Source organism: Lytechinus pictus, chromosome 12, assembly GCF_037042905.1.
Source record: "Lytechinus pictus isolate F3 Inbred chromosome 12, Lp3.0, whole genome shotgun sequence".
Classification (NCBI taxonomy): Eukaryota; Metazoa; Echinodermata; class Echinoidea; order Temnopleuroida; family Toxopneustidae; genus Lytechinus; species Lytechinus pictus.
Window position 1 is genome coordinate 21091930 of NC_087256.1, and position 20820 is coordinate 21112749.

Consider the following 20820-nt stretch of genomic DNA (forward strand, 5'->3'; position numbering starts at 1 on the left):
ATTGGGACGTATTTACCATCACTTACTCGAGAAAATTAGTGATTGTACAGATTTATCCAATCAGAGAGTTAGAATCGCTCTAGAGCCCCCCCCCCCCTCACTAAAGTGGATAAACGGTCACTCTCTCATCCAATGGTGAGTGGTTATACATCCATCCGAGTGGAAGCACAACCATCTCAGTGGGGGAGGGTGGGTTCTTCAAAACGATTCTAGCTCTCTGATGAGAGGAAACTACAATCACTCGCTTACCCAGGAGTCCCAAGTGAGTGATGGTAAAATACGTACAAATCATTCCCTCACTCGAGTGAGTGAGTGATTGAGTGAATGACGGTTTATGGCATGAACGGCCGTTCATAGGTAAGGGTTGGTGCCACCCCGAAGATGGGGGGGGGGGGGTTGCGGGTGCGCGCGCGTGTGTGAAGGTGGAGGTGAGTGTGCTCTCGGTTAGGCAAATTGGGTTACATGGATATAAACGGCCCGTCTATGGATTGTGCTATTTTACGAAACAAATTGGAATGCTACCTTTTTCGGAAGAGTCTAGCCTTTGAATGAGTGTTGGTGTTTTTTTTCTTAAAGGTCAAGTCCACTCAAGAAAAAGTTGACTTGAATCAATAAAAAAAAATCAAATAAGCATAACGCTGAAAATTTAATCAAATTCGGATGTAAAATAAGAAAGTTATATGACATTCTAAAGTTTCGCTCATTAAAAAAAAACCAGTTCTATGCACAATTCAGTGACATGCAAATCATGCGAAAGTCGATGATGTCCCTCACTCACTATTTATTTTGTTTTATTTTTTGAATCATACAATATTTCCACTGTTACAGATTTGACAATAATGACCAATTTTACTGGACCATAAAATGTTAACACAATAATAATTCAACATGTTCAGTGAGGAATAAAACTTTGTTATAGGGAACAATGAGGATAAAATTGGAATATTTCATATTTCATGTAACAAAATACAAAAAATAGTGAGTGGGTGACGTCATCAGTCCCCTCATCTGCATACCGACCGGGATGCGCAATTGTTTTGTGAAATTGAGCGAAACTTTAAAATGTCATAACTTTCTTATTGTATACATCCGATGTTGGTGAAATTTTCAGTGTTATGCTTGTTGGAATTTTCTTTTTTGATTCAAATCAACTTTTTTAGGTGGACTTGTCCTTTAAATAGCCATCTGGCGCCATGTAAATGTTGTCATGTTGTGATTTAACAGTATGTGTTAGTAAACTGTATCTCTAATTTTGTTTGTCATCTCTTGGGTTCAGTTTTCCAATTCAGTCTAATTTAATTGTTGTTCGCTTGACGAACATTTATTTGTTCTTTCGTTCGCTTTTTATATTCTTCAATATGCGTTTGAATTTCAAGTATCAGATCAAATGATACTCATTCCAGGACAAAATTGACATCTGAAACATCATCACCACACCTACCGGTTACCAGATAACATGAACAAAGCAGGCAAAGTTGAGAGCAAAACTCACGCCGCGTGGGCTGGCAGACGGACACATAAATACGAGTCTTATGAACAAATCTAGATCTGATCGTTAATTAGTGACCACCATGGGTCCATTAATGGTGGATTGGATGCCATAAACGGCTACCTATGACACCTGTTACAGTCCCGTAAATATGACCGTTACAGCTGCCACCAAATAAGTGCCATCTTCGCCCGATGTTTGATTAAAATTCTCGGGCTCTTTCTTCTTTTATTGATGTCGTGTTAATAAAAGCTCGATCGATAATTCTTCTCTTCTAGCCAAGCTGCCTGAGGCACGACCAATCTTTTCCCCCCTATACCTATATACTGCTTCTGTTTTCTCTACGTCATCGGCAAGCCACGAAGATCATCGCGACTCCATTTTAAGAAATTCAGACATTTCATATTCAACAGGTTATCATAGAAGCATTTTAAGAAATAAATTTAGCAAGAAGCTAATTCAAACTTCGTATTGTTGTAACAAAATATTTCCATTCATAAGTATTTTTGAAAACAAACGTTTTTTAAGAAAACTTATTTTCATGACATACAGAGTTTGTCATTATGTATTGTTCATACAAAATCAAGTGGCTGTCAAATAACTTGAAAATTTACCTGATTTATGTACAGCAGTAGGCGTGGCTCTCCAAAGTAAAATCTTATGGCGAGATACATTGTAATACAAACTGCTTAACGGACTAAGGCTTCATCGGGACTTACTTTTATTCAAATTACAATCCTTTACTGGAAGACAATATATTTTCGTATCACAATAATCATTAATCAAAAGTGATTTTTAGAACCATTTCAAATAATCACTCTCTGTCAAATTCTATATTACATCAACATGTTTAACATGAACCATTATGATATTTTAATCTTAAATTTACGAATTAGCGTCATGGAACTTTCGTTCTGTTGCTGTGTACCCGTGATGATGATGATGATGAACTGAATATCTCACACACGGAAACATCGATAGTCACAATTTTACACAGAAATGTTTTTACTTATAATTGCAATGCTTTGCATTATCATAAAAGAGTCCTTAAAAGTAGTTGAATTTCACGAATGTCACATGAAGCGCACAAATACTTCAAAAATGCAAACAGAAAGAGTTTTCTTTCTTTTTCGTTTTGGCTTTTGTTTCCTTTTGCTTCGAAGTTGCAGCAGACTTGAATCTCAATGTTTTGCTGGGTTTCCTAACATACTATAGTCTCCAAACGAGTTAGCCGATATTTTCTCAAGCGAAATTATACACGACTCTCTGGTTTTGTGGTTGACAGTTTTGGTGATCATTCATATAATGAGAAGAAATTAATATCGATGAACTTCTCATTAGTTTAAACAAAGTTTATGGAAAAAAATACTCTTGACACTAAACAAAATACACTGCTATTGATGTCACATATCGTGGGTTTTTTAATGATATTTTCAATTCTCATCATAAATATCAATGTAAGTTAGGAACTAAAGTAGAAATTCTATTTTCGACAAAATGAGATATTTAACTTTAAACTTCTAATCATGGTTACTCAACATTTTCGAGTCGGGATTTTTCCTTTTCTATCTTAACTCGTCGAACTCTCACTCCCCTGCAATAAATGTACAGTGTATATTCGATTATCATATAGGCTTACATGAAAAAATGCAATTTTCCCCCTTCTTGAAAAACAACTTTGCTTTTTTAAACAGCTTTCTTAAAATACTTTGTAAAAATTAAGTATTTGTCATATAAATCATTTTATTTTCACCAAATGTTTTGCATACAATGCTCGTTCATTCTCAATTTACTAACTTTATACTGATGATAACAGTGAAATATGGAGTGGAAAATTACATTAATGATAATAATTATACGGATAATGATAATGTAAAAAGACAAGATCTGCGGAGAGCTAGAAAAAATCACTATGAAGGGCAAACATATTTTTTTTTTTAATAGAGGGGTGTGGGTAGCACTAGGGATGAGAAAGAAATTACCACTCTAGACACAATTGGCCCGTATTCTGAAGACAGGTTTAACTTAGAACATGGCCTAACTCTGTGCTAAAGTTATGGGAAGCCAACAGTTTAAAACAAATATTAAGTTGTATGTTTCTTATATTTACTGTGCTCTTTCCTGATTCTTCAATGGTGAAGGCAATCATCTATTTATGCCTCCTGGACAATTATGAATGATTTCAGAGCCAAATGAGCTGAAATATGATATCTCTACTGATAGTGATTTATGTAACAATTGGCTATCCATACTTAAACCATAAATTTAAACCTGAGTTTAAGTTAACCCGACTTCATAATACGGGCCAATGACTGGAGAGTTAAAAAGAAATCAATATATTTTGGAAAAAATAAACAGATGAAATGTGGGACAGAGAGAGAGAAAGAAAAGGAGAGAGTGTGGGTGTGAAGTAAGAGTGTGGGTAAAAAGTGAATGATAAAATATAAAAATAAAATGCCAACAATTAATTTTCATTAATCAGCTAGAATCCACCCACCTAAAGGCTAATTACTTTGACGCTTGTACCGCATACGTCACTTAACAATAGCATTGTAAAAACACTAGGGGACAAGCGATTGAATTTAGTAAGATTTAATGAGCCTGTCGTGTCTGTTTAGGTACGACTATTTTGATACTCTGGATGAATCACTTATCTAGGACCAAGTACGTACTTAATATTCCGAGAACGATTAATTTGATTGATTACGTAATATATATCGTCAGTCTCTATTCATTAGAAGCTCGTATTCAGAGTTATGTAGCCTTTCCACGATCCCAGTTGGTATTCTGGTAAACTGCCGATTCGTCTATTGCCAATTCGTCCACTCATCACATGTTCTACCTTCAAAGTCTAATGCCATTCCGCCCATCAACATTTCGTCCAACAGCCATTTAGTACAATAATCATTTGGTCCAATAATCACTTCGTCTTATAACCAGTTGGTGTAATGCCCATTTCCTTTTCATTCATTTCGCCCGATTAACACTTAGTCCAATTAGACTAAACGCTATTGGACTAAATGGCTATTGGACCAACCGGTTATAAGACGAAATGGTGAGTGGACGAAATGGCAATTAAACCACGTGAATAGTGGACAAACTGATGGTAGATCAAATGATAGTAGACGAGTTGGGAATTGGACGAATTGGCATTAGACCAATCGGAAATAAACAGGTAGTTTACTTACTTTTTGCGTGTGTGGACATGTATGAGTGTTGGTGTTTACCCCCAAAAAATTGTTATTTTATCAAATGGAATTACCATCTCCCAGCTGATTTTCTAGGCAAGAAATTGTTTTTTTTTTAATCTATATTTTTGACGGATTCTGATATTCTAATATGTCCTCTTTCACTCACTTTCATTTTTTCCTGGGGGGTCTGTCGTGAAACTGTAGAGGGGAGGCAACAAGCCAACATCTGTACGCAATAACGCAAGTGATTTTTTTTTTTTTTGGGGGGGGGATATTTTGTCGAAAATTATGCATGTTCCTTCCGGAAAAACTAACCCCACCTGCAAGATAAATATATAGACCAATCATGGAAAGGGTAAAACTGGATGTTGTATTTTTGTAAGTGCATTAGATTATCCACAACTATGGACATTTCATTGTTGTATTGGCATTGTATCATAAAAGATAACCATCGTTTAACCACTAAGTATATGGGCTTTCTTGCAGTCTTTTGTGACACACTAAGAAAGAAAGCGGTGAGTCAACGAAGATCTTTGTTATAATACACAGTAATGTTGACATTTTGTATGATATAACGTCATTGATTTTTCTTTTCTACGTTTCAGTGTTTTTGATGCCGCATTTCGGTTAGGCGTGGAGGAGGGGGGGGGGCTCCTGTGGCCCCAATCCGGTGGGGTTTGGTCTGTGGGGGCCGGTGTATATGGCCTCGTGGATGTGCGATTGGCCCCGTTAGGATCAGTGTGTTAATGACTTGGCTCTAAAGTTCTTAGTGAGTTGGATGATACATTGATTCCTTTTGGGCTAGTGATGTGTTTGTGGGGTTGTATCTTTGCCCCCCCCCCCCCGCCCCATGGACTGGTTCCCGTCGGGTTTGGGTTGTGGATGGTATTCGCTCTGACCCGTTGGGTTGTGCAGGGCGCTGGGTGCGGGGGTCGTGACGTCATCACTTCGGTGCTCTATTTGTGTGGAGGTTTACTTTTACGTTACTTTGATCTTATCTCACTTCTTACGTTTGTATTTTTGATGGTTTTACCCTTAGCTATATTTCATCATGGACCTACTACATTCATAATGGTTTTGTACTTTTTACTTTCAGAAAATGTATGAAATATAATGTACAATGTAAATGTAAAACTGTAAAACAGACACGATTCAGCCTTCGGGCTGCTATGCATTGTTATCTTTCAATAAAACCATTGAATGAAAAGCTTGTATGGTGAAGCCTTATCGGTGTGTCTTTAATATTTTCATCTCGAGTGTAAAAAAATATGAGTAACAAGCTACTCGAGAAGACTTAAAATATCTATCATTCGAGTGATTTTGCTTATCTTCGCGAAAGGTCAACTTACTTGCACTTCTTAATAACAAAACTGCGTATAGGCATCTGCATAGTCACGTGCCGATTAGGATTGAACATACTAAGAGATGATCATTATATTCTTGAGCAGGTTTTCATAAAATGGCAAATTCACGATCGAAGGTCTTCGGATTTCAGCCTTTGAGCCGAGCTAGATCGTTTTTATTGACCTGCATACGATCCATACGATAGGTGCCCCATTGCTTGGAAAACACGGCAAGGAGCGTGTAGTGCCCTGAAATCCAAACTTTTCATTCTAGTTTAAGTGGATGGCGGGTGACGCCGAGAACGCATCGGCGAGAATCGGAGAGTGTTGAGATAGATAGATGAAAGAACCACAATAATACGTCGTTGAGAGAGAAGGAGAAGAAGGAGAGCGATAGAAAAACAACTGTGTTTGGGTGCGTGACTGTGCACTGTGTGTGGGTGTGTTGTGTGAGGGTTCACGCGCGCGTGTGTGTTTGATTATCTAGATATAGGGAGTGAGTGGGTGGGGTTTTGTGTGTATGAGAGAGAGAGAGAGAGAGAGGAAGTAGTATGGAGATTCTCGTATACCAAACTCTTCGTTATGTATAGTTTGAAAGCAAGTCAACTATACGAAGGAGTTGTGTAACATGGTTAGAAACGCTGGGGAGGTACTTTTATCATTCATTCATTTAATGTAGAAAGAAACAATAGAAAGAAAGAAAGAAGTTAGAGATACATATATATGAAAATGAGAGGGGAGAGTGAATGAGAGAAAGTGAGACTTTATGAAAAAGAAATGAAATGTTAAATCATGGACCTATAAGAAATGGACGATTAACGCGAGCATTCTTTTGATGCAATCATAGTCGCCGTCTCCTGATTATGTGCATATTAATGATAACATACAGGTGCTTTGACAATAGCGACTACCAAGGCGAATCTGATCTTCACAAAGGAATGTTTTGCTCTTTTTGCCGTTTGTTGGCTGATGTCTTGTAGCAGATTATACCTTTCAATTAAGATGTTTCAGATTTGGAACAGCAAATTGAGAAGCAGACGATTTTTGTGATATCAAATTATTATCGATTTGCACGCTTCTGCACACTCATAATGACTTTTCTAACAACGAGAGGGGGACGACCCCTACAAGAAACCCACCATGTTTCTCTGGAATATTATGAGGAAATCTTTAAAATGTGATTATAAATTACAATCAATCAATTTCATTTCAGCCTCTATCTTGAAATATTCATACATTTTTCCAAATAAAAACCATGGAACTAAGATAACCATTTGTAAACCAGAACTGCACATTAATTTCCGAGAATTTAGGTAATTTATTACCTTCTGCGCATACAGTTTGTCTAATGTTAAATGTCTAATCACCGAAAGCTTCTGTAACTCATGGTTTAATTGACGGCGACCATGATGGTATCACAGGAGATAAATATGAAGAGAATGTTATTCACATGACAATGACAGTCAGATGTTAGTGAATTCATTAACTAACCGATGAATGTCCAGCTTTCATAGGTCCATGGTTAAATCAACCATTGAAAGATTAAAGGTGTGACAAACTTATCTAAATGTTGCAATTACCACTTTACATGGTTCAACCCAACACTTAAAGAGATATTCCAGTAGTTGCAGTAAACACTGATTTCATGAGAAAGTCTGTAAAACAAGGCTTAATTGTCAGTATATAATCGAGGATCTAGATCTGGTACAGTTACATAAACAGAACTTTGTGAAATCTTGAAATCTACGCTGAAAAATGTTCAGACTGAAGATCCCCAACACAGATAAGCGCACGTAGGATAGTGTATAATTATTGCTTTGAATGTCGTGCCCGACGCTCTACCTGAATCCTGTGCTTATTTGCTGATTTCTCAGCAATTACACAATTTCTTCCAGAATCCTTTGGCACATACGTTTTATTTATACAAACAGACACTTTGGTGGTCATTTCATTGAATTATGTACGAACTCATTTTGATATCGTTACCAAAACTAGCATTTACCTTTAAACTGCCAGATGCAGCTTTATGCAAGGTTGGATGTAACACTGGCAAAAGGTCACTTCTCCATCCTGTCAATTGTTCATTTAACATCTTATTTTTAGAGCGTAGTACCCATGCAATCCCACACATAATTTATCAGATAAAGATATTATAAAGGGTATAGAAAGGCGACAACGTAATGAGGGTGCATGTGTGTTTTACTGCCGGATGATTGAGAAAGAGCAAGAGAGGAAGAGAGTAATAAAAGGAAGGAGAGAGAAGGGGAGAATGAGAGGGAGAGAGGGGGTGAGGGTGAGATAGAGAGATTCAAACTGACACGAAATCACTAAAACATTGAGGAACCTATTATGAAAAACATAACTGACAACCACGTTTCATGGATAAACATTTTATGATAAAACTCTTTATTGATAACAGAAACGACACTGTCAAAAAGGGTCCTTAGATCTTGGCAAGTGATTGGCGGAAGGAATAGAATTGTAAAGAAATCTAACAAATGATATTTTGGGGGAAAAAGTATTTAGAAATTGACATAAAATGCATAGTAACAAGAAAATAAGTCGTTTGGTAAGATAGAATTATCGATGTCTAGCATCTTTCATGACTTTCATCTCCCGAATTTAAATTTAAAAAAGATCCAATCGATTAAACATTTTGAAAAAAAATGAAAAAAAGAAAACTCGTTCACGAATATGAGTTAAAAAAAAATTATTTTCAAATGTAGATTAGGTATTAACTTCATACTGAATAAAAGAACTGTGAAACAAAAGTGACACCGAATAAATTATCAAACTGACATTAAAGGGGGTAAAGGCAGATGCTATAGAATGAGATGCTTGAGAGAAATAGAAAAATCCTCCCAAATGACGGGCGTTCCATTAGAGAGATGACCAACCCTTCTCACTCGGTGTCTTCAATTACAGTTTGAAATGAAATCCAGGTTGACTGACTTCTACTTGTTGTACATGATCTTGAAAGGTGCGCAAATTTACCTTCGTGTGACACGAGACGAGCTTCGCGATGACGGCCAGTATAGTTTTGAGGATCGAATTTATTGCCCAATCCATAAACTGGACGATGTTAATTTCGCTTCCACTGATTTTTTTTCGTACAAGCAATGTGCAGAGATAGATTTTAGTGTATTACAGTATTTTTAATATTATGTCCACCCATTATCAATTCAGCGTGATCTGTAGGGGAGTCCAATTGATTCATAATGGATGAAGGAATTAATGTCGATTTTTTTTTTTTGATGGGGAAAATATTTGACTCGTAAATGAAAAGAGAGCCGGAAATAATTATTTAGAAAAGAAGTATATCTTTTTTTACAGGATTTTGGAATAAGATTTATCATGAACAATGAGGGAGATTGAGAAGCAATAGAGAGTGAAGACGTAACAAAAAAGAGGAAAGATATATGGAGGAGAGGAAAGAAAAGGAATAAACCGACAAACTTGAACGGGTGAACAACGAACATAGCATTAAATGAAGCAGAGAGAGGGGGGAGAGAGAGAGAGGGAGACGAGCAGAATGGAGGGAAGTGTGTGTGTAGTGTGTGTAAAGGGTGTGTAAAGGGTGTGTGTAATGGGTGTGTGGGGATGGGGTGTGCGTTCTTTCCCAGTGAGAGAGATAGAAAGAAAGAATCTCTCCGGAAGTAGGGAAATGACGTCACATCCTTTCCGTCCCTACTCGCGTGGTAAACGACACCTTGTTCCACATAATTACCCGGAAACTATACAGCTCTGCTTTCCTTCATTCCACTAGAACGTCGTCGTTTTCTTAGCTCATCTTTTTTGTTTATTTGGGGATTTTTTTTAATTTAAATTTTCTTCAATGATGAAATGCTTGAGTGCATTAAATTTCTCGTCAAGTTTAATTCAAAATGAAGTTTCAACAAAGAATAATTGATTTGCCTGAATATAAGTGAAGATATACCGCGTTGTTACATTTTTATATTTTTTAAAGAGAACTTGCAAAAAGAATGTGCAATTTTATCCAGAATTATTGGTATATGCTGCAAGCTTTTAATCGTGTATCATTTGTGTCCGCAAAAAAAACCTTGATGAAGTTAGATGTCCACCAAAAGAGAAATACACGACAGACCTTTAATCTCCCATGCAAGTTAAATTTTTCCAACATAGAATATAACAAAACTGTTAGGATATTGATGATGAGACGAACTATCACTTCTATAAAAGAAATACCTCCTCAGAAGTGAAAGTATCTTCCATAACCTTCAAATAGCAGTTACATGCGGAATACTAAATTCTAGCTTGTAGGTAACGTATTGCTAAGGAATAAACGTTTGAGAATTCCTACTTTGTAGTTGAAGCTGCATTGCATAAAACATGGACGTGAACTCGTATCATTGTAATCATCAAATCGGTTAAAGCAATTACGGCAATAACAAGGACAATGTTGAGAACAACAAAGAATCAGATCAGTTGTTGATAAGTATATTGCATTCTAAATTGTAGGGAATTAAAATAATTCTAGATTTACTGTTGTCAGGGACAACCAATCGAGTTCTGGATTTAGTTTGAATCCTACAGATTCATTTTTAAATCTCAACGGATTTCAATTCAAATCCCTCGAGATTTAAAACTGAATGTTTAGGATTCACTCTACATTGTAAATCCAGAATTCGATTGGTCCTGACTACAGTCCATATTGATTTACTTTAAATCCCTACAATTAAGAGTGTGAGTGATATCTAGGAATAGAAATCTACGGTAGATGGTAAACCACAGGAAAGAAGTCGAGACCGGAAGTTGGATCCCTTATTAGTGCACGTGACTCGGATCGGGGTCAAGACCGGAAAAGACTCCATCGAAGGTAAAGGAGGTAAACATTTGACAGTTCGAGGGAAAACATGGAAAATGAAATTGAAAGCTAAAAATAGTTGTGTTGACGTTAACACATCCTGATTCATCATCCACAAAATTATATCTTTGATCCTAATGCAAATTGAAAATCTGTAAAAAAATAAATATATATATATATATATATATATATATATATTTACCTCCGAACTTTCGACTGAACGCTTCACTCTTCAGGATTATGAGCCGTCTGATCACCGCCGGAAAGCGTAGCGGCAATGGACATCCTGTTTCAGATAGCTTTTTTAAGTAAATGAAACCGTATATGGTATAAACCGGGTGAATAACATGTTAAAAGAAAACGTGGGTGCTTTATTTCCAAAGACAAATAAAAGAGGATATCCAAAATAAAAATAATAAAGCGTATTTTTCCTTTTGGAGAGTACAGTAGAAGCAGGAAACGTTGATATTACAAAGACAAGTAGAGCACTATAGATATACTTTGGATGAGAATAAAACGTAATTTTTCAAAATGAGTTTATGGGATGGTTTGGCAGAAACACCGAATCGGTTTAATATCCGACAGTCACGCTGGTCATGGCGAAACCGACTTATGATGAATCAAATCTACAATGTTGTTCCAATTATATACTATCAGTCGGTTTTAAGTCAGTTTCGCTGATGTGACGTCATCATTAATTAATGAGCCAGAATGCTATTCAATACGTTCTCAGTTGATTCTGACCAGTTCATTCTCCATCGGGTACTTAAAATGAAGACTAAGTTGTATGGGCCTCCGGCACAAAGTGTGTCTTAGTACAAAAACTCCTTACTTTGAACGATCAGAAATAGATCAATTAATTCGTAAATTTTTTTCAAATATTGTATTTTCTTTTTCTTTTTCTTTCAAAGAAGAAGATGAGAAGAAGTTGAATACTTGGACGCATATTCTGAAAACAGTTTGTTCATTGACAAAATTTTAAAAAAGTTATATGAATGTTGTAAAGATTAGGGTAAAATCATAGCATATATGTATGTTTCATCAGACTACGTGATGAAAATGTTGCTCTTTTCATGGGCCAGGAAATTTGAGCGTATTTTCAAATGAACGTGGCGTATCAGTTTTAAGTGAATCATGATTGACTTGAGATTAAATTGAGAATATTGAAGTAACAGCTGGTACATTCTTAAACCGGTATAATCATGATCAATCCGTACATTTAATAGCCATACTTATAATTATATTCCCCCCCCCCCTCTCTCTCCTGCCTTTATCTTAATTTTTCTTATCTTTGTTTGTGGATTTGTTTAATGTTTACGTTTATGTATCGTGTAATCTTTGTGTGAATCAAATGACATTCTAAATTATTTTGTGCGAACAACTTGAATCTCCATTTGTACCTGATTGCATTACGGGCAATAAAAATTTCTGAATCTGAATGAATCTCTAGATTACCTATGAAGAAGTGATGTACATAATGTCTAAGATGTCATGTACTGTGCATACGTATTTAAAGGGCTCGAATTGACCAACACTGTTTGTGGTCTCTCAAAGACTGAATGTTACAAAAAGCAAGTCTAAAAATGCACCTTTTGAGATAACTATCAATACAGAGGATAAATTAGACCACAATTTTATTTTTTTATTCAAAACTAAAACGTTTTGAGAGGAAAAGTACTTATTTTGTTGCTTGATAAAACATATTCATTGCGATGAATTCAGTAAATTAGTGTGTTATCATTCAAGTGAGTGTAGATTACAGCTTACACTCCTCGGAATGTTGCATTGTGGGTGAGGAATCGACCAGATTTGAGTGATTGAAGACCTGAAGTGGTGCTATATAATATACCAGGCTGTTGGTTCGTATTTGCTTTAAGGGTAAGCATGTTGTGTTTACTCTACATATTCCCATCTCGACCCCCACCCATTTTAATCTATATTATACATTTGTCGTCAGTAGATTGGCTTTGTAAGTTTTCTAGATTCTTTTTAATTTTAATATAAGGGACGTTTAAGTTCCGACCTTTTAAATTATTTTTTTATTGATTTATTTTCCTTTATTGGTCCTCTTTCCCTATAGACCTACATGTAACCGCCGTACGGTGTGGTGCAGTTCCCCCCCCCCCCCCCCACAACAACAAAAAAAAATAATGATAATAATAATAATAAATTTATTAATTTTAAGATAAAGAATGAAAGCATAAATCTTTGTACTGAAAAATTTCTCAAAATGCTGCAAAAGTGTGCACGAAATCCTCATGTTTTCTGCTTCGATTCCCCCTTTAGGAATATCTTTGCAACTTGAAAAATCATTGAAATGGAGCAGTAATGTGGCGCCGCCTCTGCATGGACTAGTATACTGTTTATACATGTGTTTTGTTATCAATAACCTACGTAACTTGTCCTAAATAAAGGGCCTATTTCTATAAGAAAATAGTGCTGATTTCATCATGGTTGAGTGAATCATTTCATTGATATCAATGTGCCCCCCTTCTGAAAGCCGAAGAAGAAGACCTAAATCCTTCATTACAATATACCCCCGTGCACCCTATAACTGTCACGCACTGAAGAAGTTTTCCAATACGCAGTGCAGACTAACGATCGGCGAGCTCATATGAAGAACACGGCGCGGCGTGTTGAATATACCAGTATCCCTCAGGCATGCGATCGAACTTTCTCCATTGATTCCTCAACAAGTGGGTACGAGGGAAGGCCTAATACCATGCGTAGGCCAGTGTCTGCAGTATAAATTTGGAAGCATTTCCACACTTTATTTATTGCTACCGGGCCACGACAAAATTGTGTATTCATAAGATATGTAATTATGTGAAGGACATGCTCATATGAAGGTATGTTAAGATGAAGGGAAAAATACTTCATGAATAAAACTTTCATCGATTTCTAAGATGAATTATGCGACAACATCAAATCTGTAACATTCGTCCACACTCTATTGAATATCTTTATGTGAAGACGATTAATATTGTGGTGTTATAATATCTTAATGATAAGTTTTACTGGCGTCTGTTAGGGATATGAGTTCAGATAGTACCCACCAGATAAACATGACTTGAATGTAAAATACTGGAATGTGACCAAGATCGAGCTTTCGTGTGTTATCTCCTATTCAAGCTTATTTATAATAATAATAATAATAATAATACAGGTATATTTACCCAGGGAAGCCGCTTCAGTTCCGAAAACTGTTCTCCCAGCGGGCCCTGCTATTATTATTACCCCGGCTTTATTTATCTTTATTTATCTTTATTTTCCTATGTATAGATCATTTCTAAGATGGTGGCAAATAAAAGCAAGCAATCAACTAATCAATAAAAACACATTTTGAAAAATGAGATCATTTCAACGGGGAAAAAACAAAACTAGAAGTATACATGAATTATCTCACCGTGAAAATGATTACGTTGGATGAGATGTGTTTTATCATGGGAGGATGATACGGGAGAAACCGGAAGCGGAAGTTATTTTGTCGGAGGTATTGAATTTTATGATGATCAAAGGCCTTCTTACTAAAATCGTGCTAATCAATTTCTTTATAAGAAGTATATTACATCTCTACAAAAAAGCAGCATAACTCTAGCAGTGCAGTTATATAATGCGCTTTTGCATTTCAAGGAATAACTTCCCATCAAGTGCCTATTTACCGCACCTGGGTTGAATGCAACATAGTTTGGATATAATATTGAGAAGAACGGAACAGAATAATGCCAAGTAGATAAGACCCAAAGTGAAAACGAACATCCACGAATATCAACAAAAATCCCTTTAAAAATAATAATTTACCGTAGTATAACATCATGAAATATAGTATACAAATACCCTAAATAAATAAATCAAATACAAGTACCCCATCGTAAAATGTAAATACGTTTTTTTTTGCCTGTTCTTTTTTTCTGTACCATGTCTCATTATTGATGTTGACTCGTCGTTGAAACATCTTGGATGGTGAGTTTTTACAATCCCGACTGGGACGGATGCTATGACATAGAAAATCTATCGTCAAAAACCTTTATATCAAAGCAGTCTTTGTCGAAAAGCAGTGAATCAAAACAGCAGTTTCGTCCTTGTCTTTGGACAGACGACATAATTTATTTTCAATTATCCTTCAGCTTAGAATATGACGAGGATCAGCTGTCCCATCTTCATCAATTTTCGACAAAGACCTCTCAGCTGTTCATCGTGATTTGACGGGTATTTTCAATGGATATTCTGTGTTGTAGAATTCGCCCCGTCGCGATTGCGAAGAATTCGCTATCATCAAAATAACGAACGCTTCGACTTGTCTTCTTGTACTTGAATATGGATGGGGGATATTCATTATAACAAGGTCGGGATAAGTACATGTACTTAACTTTGTCCCCAGGGATTTTAATGTTTAATATGGAGTTAGAGGCTAGAGAACGAGTAATATCAACTGACAGCTATTGACGCGTAGAAGCACATCTCGTCCAATGTACTCACGAGGATGAGACCTACAAAGAACCGGAAGTCTTTAGAATGAATTCTTCTTCCTCATTTCTTGGATTCCTTCCGGGGTCAACATAAACTTCAAGGCAAATTTTATATCAGTATCTGTGATATATTGTTCGGAAATGAGAACAAAATTATGCATGAAGTCGAGGAAACAGCCAACACAAGATTCGTTCATGTGATGTCTGTATGTGTCTTTTAAACATATGTAGATGAGATAGACTGTAGTCGGGCAAGTGATGCCTTATAACAAATATTAGGCTCTTCAATGTTAAATTCTTACTCATAGCAAGCTTAGAGATGTATCTTACTTGCATACGGATAGATAATAGCATGTGTGTAAATGTAACAGGTTGTTTATCATAATGTCGCATACTTCATCCATACAAATCGATGAAAGTTTTTCATTATTAGGTTTTCGCTCTTTCTAGAAAGCTCTAATTTCACGTTGGGCTTCAGGTAACATGAACTCAACTTTTAAAAATGATGAGATCGGTGTAGAGAATACCATATAGTATTAATTAGCATATTTCCATCATGGAATTTATGGAAGCTTGAAAGACACGTCCGTTTATACATAATCATGGCTTGATAATCATGTATTCTGCTATGGAACAGTTCTTCTTACACAAATTAGAATCAATCCGGACGGCTTTGTGGGTTTTCTTTTTTCTTCAAATTCCCGAGCGCGCGAATCGTATGCAAACTGGTCGCATGCAATTAACTACTAATGATGAGCAGATGGGATTTACATGTGAACTGATACAGTATAATCTGTTGATGCTTTGTCAACGACCGCCTCTTGAAAATGGTGTGTTTAATTCTCTTGAGGAGGGTCAATGGTCTACGTTATCCGTGACTTTAAAGAGTGAAGTGATTTAATAGGCCCATGGTACTATAGCGGTCTGAGGATTTGAAAGAATGCATGTGTAAGATTACTGACCACGAGTGTGACGTGTTGTGGGTGGATTTTGTGAATAGAAGAGAATCCATATATTTGTTCGGATTGTGACCATCCTCACGGAAATGGCGGATTAATGGTCACAATATATTTATATCCACACATATATATATATATAACCATGGAAATCCATGATATAACAAAGCATACTCTCTCGAAACCATATTCATGACACCGGGTGGTTAAAGCTATCGCAGGCCACGGAAGAAAGTGACGTAACTTGATCATCTTGTGGATGATGAATTGAATGTCTTTATCCCCTTGAGCTAGAATCCGAAAGAACATTCCATTGTGTATTTCTGAAGTTTCAAACATTTTCAGTAATTGTGTGAATTCTTTGAAATGACCGATATTGTGTGTTGGCGCTGTGCTTGGCTTGTACGGGTTTCGTGTTGTTATAATAATAATGATTTCACAATGATCTTGTCTTACTTTCCCCGCTTTCCACTACTTTAACCTTCTCATCAACCCTCTCCCCCTCTTCTCTCTCTCTCTCTCTCTTTCTCTCTCTCTCTGGTTTTTTGTGTGTTATGTCTCGCTTCTATTCAGTCGAAAGAAGTGCAACACCAAAATCAGGAGGCATATCTCTGTGCATTTTTTAAGATACCATATTCCGTTCGTGCACATCTCCGATACCTCTCACTGAAAGTCCGACTGTGTGTGTTGAATAATTGTTAGTGCAAGTAATTACACCTCCTTGTGCATTAAGGTTCCGTTTGGTTTTAGAGGATGTCTGGGGAATATTGAGTGATTATTATGCGGTAATTTGTACTGTGGATGCATTAGTAGACAACATCGACACTTATTATCTCATAATTTTCATCAGGCAAAAATGTATGAGTGTGTGTGCGCGCGGAAGGCGTGGGAGCGCTTACTGAGCAAATGTGGGTGAGTATGCGAGAGAGTGGGTGAGAGAGAAAGCGGTAGGAGAGGAAGACGGAGAGATAGTCAGAGATAGAAAGAAAAAGAGAGAGAGAAAGATGGGGAATGTGATCGATAATACAAAGATGTACGCGTGCAATAGAGAGAGGTAGAAGTAGAAAGGGTATACACTGACACAAATGTATAAATTTGAAATGGAATATCAATAAAACTAAATCAATTAATGATGAGCATCACTATGATGAATATTATTATTTTCTCCGTTTCCCATCCCTTCATTCTTTATATCACTATCCCCCTTCTCTCTCTCTCTCTCTCTCTTTCTTTCTATCGTTGGCACAACTCGTTTTAGCTTCTTTATACTGTAGATCATTCAGCACACACCTTATATTTCTATTACCTATCTTCCTTTCTATGTCCCCAGATGTTCTCATGTCGAGAGAAGTAACTCTACCTTGAATCAAAATGAAACAAGGCTTGAACTTACAATTACTTATAGAATGTTCAATATGGTTCATGCATTGAAAACTGGACAGAACAGTAACTATTCTCTGACAGAGAATTCAAAGAAATTCATATGGGAAGAGTTCCTTTCGCGTCAGCAACCCAAGCTAGGGTTAGGGTTAGGTTTAGGGTTATGGTTAGGGGATAGAATTTTGAATGGCTGTCGCAAAAGGAACTATTTCCCTTTATAATCTATTATTAAATAGTAATCTTCACCATTCTCGTGTATCAAAATAATGCCGATGACATTAAATCAATAAAACGTCGCATAACCCATTTTTCATGGAGCATCACATTGTGGGAATATCATTTTAAACGACTGAAGTTTTCAAAATTCAACAATAACCATGGAAACTAAAATCGAATGCGTAAAGATATTTCAAAAGACATAACTTACCTTGTTATAGAGTGGTATACTTTCTTCTTTTCCTGTTGACAAGTAATTCTTGTTCGTATCCTTGCCCGATATTAAATCCTTTGCACGCTAAGCAACCAAACGAGCTTCACTGCTTCGAGGTCGAAAAAACAACGGCGGCAGGTCTCACTCCAAGAACATGAAAATCAGATGAGCGGAATACAAATTTCTCGGGTATGACTTTCCTTATCGTCTGCAAAGTAACAGACGTAAGTTTTTGGTTTTCTCTTGAAGAATACATGAACTAACCAGAGTATCAGATAGCTGGGCGTCGTCGGGATGGTATACCGTGGTCATGTATGATCACCAGTGTCTTCTTTCCCGGCAGCCCGGTCGACACTGTATGTATGTCTCTCTCGTTGTATTTACATTCCCTTCCAAATCGGAAATTGCTCCTGGTATGTAGAGGTAAGAGAAGAAGACGCCAGCGTGCAGAAACCTTAATGAAGCAACAGGCATCCAGATATGCATATTACTATTACTACTATACTACGAGCATTGCGATTCGGAACAATGCCACGGGCCAGGGAGAACTATACTCTGCGTAATTACGGTAGCTGCTAATTATGATTGGCTGTTAAATTGGACTTGTGACGATCGCTTTGCGAAATGAGCCAATCAGGGCGCGTTTTGTATTCGTAATACGTCGCAGTGACCCGCAGCAGATGGAATAGAGCTTCTCCTACTACGAATTCTATCGTATCTTCGGGAACGTTCGCACGGCTAATCTTGATCGGTGTCCTTTCCCCTTCTTCTTCAAATTTTATTTCAACCAATTTTCCATCAAGTCACGGCGCGGGAAGGACTTCCTCATTTCATAAGACATTCGCAATCCTAAATTTCAGATAAGTATGCATCCTTGCAAGCCTTCAATGAATTTGAACCATTCATGCAATCACTGTACCGACACCCTTCGCCCTTTTAGCTGACAAATGGAGGTAATTACAGATCTTCCATCAGTCTTGCGTCTCCGTAATGAGCCCCAATTCATGTTGCCAAAAATGGGGTCGAGAATATGCCTCGTTCAGAGTGCAGTCCATCGCTGAATTCTTACATCTTTGCCTTATACAAGAGAAAGAAAGGTTTGAATGAAAGAGAATGGTGGTGTCGCGTTCACACAAGCGAATCTCACTCCAGTGGATCGTTTCCTCAACATTTTTTGTCCGGCAAGTTGTCGGATATGACAACTTTCCTTGATCTTGATTGTTTAGAAGCACTCAAAAAACACAAGAATTGTCAGAAAAACAGGTCCGATAAGTCCTTTCATGAAACGTTCGCCAGACCGATCGAAGCTATTTTACGATTTTTTTTATTTACCATTGGTCGATTGGGAGTTGTTTTGTTTTGTTGTTCGTGTGTGTGGGGGTGTATGAGGGTGTGTGAGGGTGTGTGTGTGTGTGTGTGACTGGGACACGAATTAAAAAGAAAATAAAAAAGCTAAAATACAGGGAGGGAAATAGAAGATGAATAAAAAAGAACCAATTTGTTTGGTCACGAGCTAAATAAAAAGCTTTAACATACTATACGGACTGCCGACATATTCCGACGTGAATACGTAATATTATGATATAAGCCGTTCTATTATTCATCCTACTTCTCGGTATCAAGAAATTAATAATTGATATCTAGAAATCTAATTTTTAATGTAAAAAAATGTTTTATATCTATAAATCAATTGTGCTGTTAACAAATTGCAACCCTTAATATCAAGAATCGAATTCTTCATATTCTTGATCTAGGGTAGTGTGGTCTAGTGGTTAGAGCATTAGAGTCATGATTGTATAAGATTGTGAGTTTGAATCCCCGCTCTGCCATTGTCCCCACTTTGATTTGAAAAAGGCCCGAGAGTAATATCTGTCGTCTATAAGATCAGCCGCTTTGCCTCAAAGCCCCCATCACACTTATTCGGAATCAGCAGGAATCAAGCAGAAGCTGGAAAGAAGAAATATTCAAAAAATCTAGAAATTTTTGGGAGGAACTTATGAATTCACCAAACTGGAGTTGAAATTGACCAGGTGTATCATCATACACTAGTCAAAATGAACCGCAATGGAGTCAGATTGATAATTCGTGCTACGTTCTTGGACATTCTAGGGGCATTCTAAATATCCTGACTGCATTCTGAGTGCATTCGAAATACTTTCTTTTGGCCGTCCCGAAGGTTTTGGTCATGTTCAAAACATTCGAGGGATATTTTCGAACGGTGTTTGAAGTAGATTTAAATGACCAACTGGTGGTCAAACAATAGTCCTTTCATTCAGGCCAATTCTGCTTGATTCGGAATAAGTGTGATGGGGGCTTAACTAAGTAAAATGTTTATACCAGCAGAATGCTGTCCGATCGAGTTCCTACGGGAGTTATCATATAAGAAATCAAGTCGACGTACGTTGGCGTAAAGCCCCTTTCACAATTGACGTACGACCATTTGCGACCTTTTGGTCGTGCGACAGGCTGCAACAGGCATCAATCGCTAGTCATCTCATAAGATCGCACAGAGGCTTTCACAGTTGCAACAGCTGTCGTACAACAAAAACAACCAGTGAACCCCGTTGCACGAGAAAGTCGCATATGCTCTTATTGTGCTCGTGCGATCACATGCGAGTGTTGCACGAGGGATTGCGAGTGGAACGGTCGCATACATGCGAATGAAACGGTAGTGCAATGTTGTAAGCCGTTGCGATCGGTCTTGCAACAGTCTTATGGCCCATATTATTATCGCAAC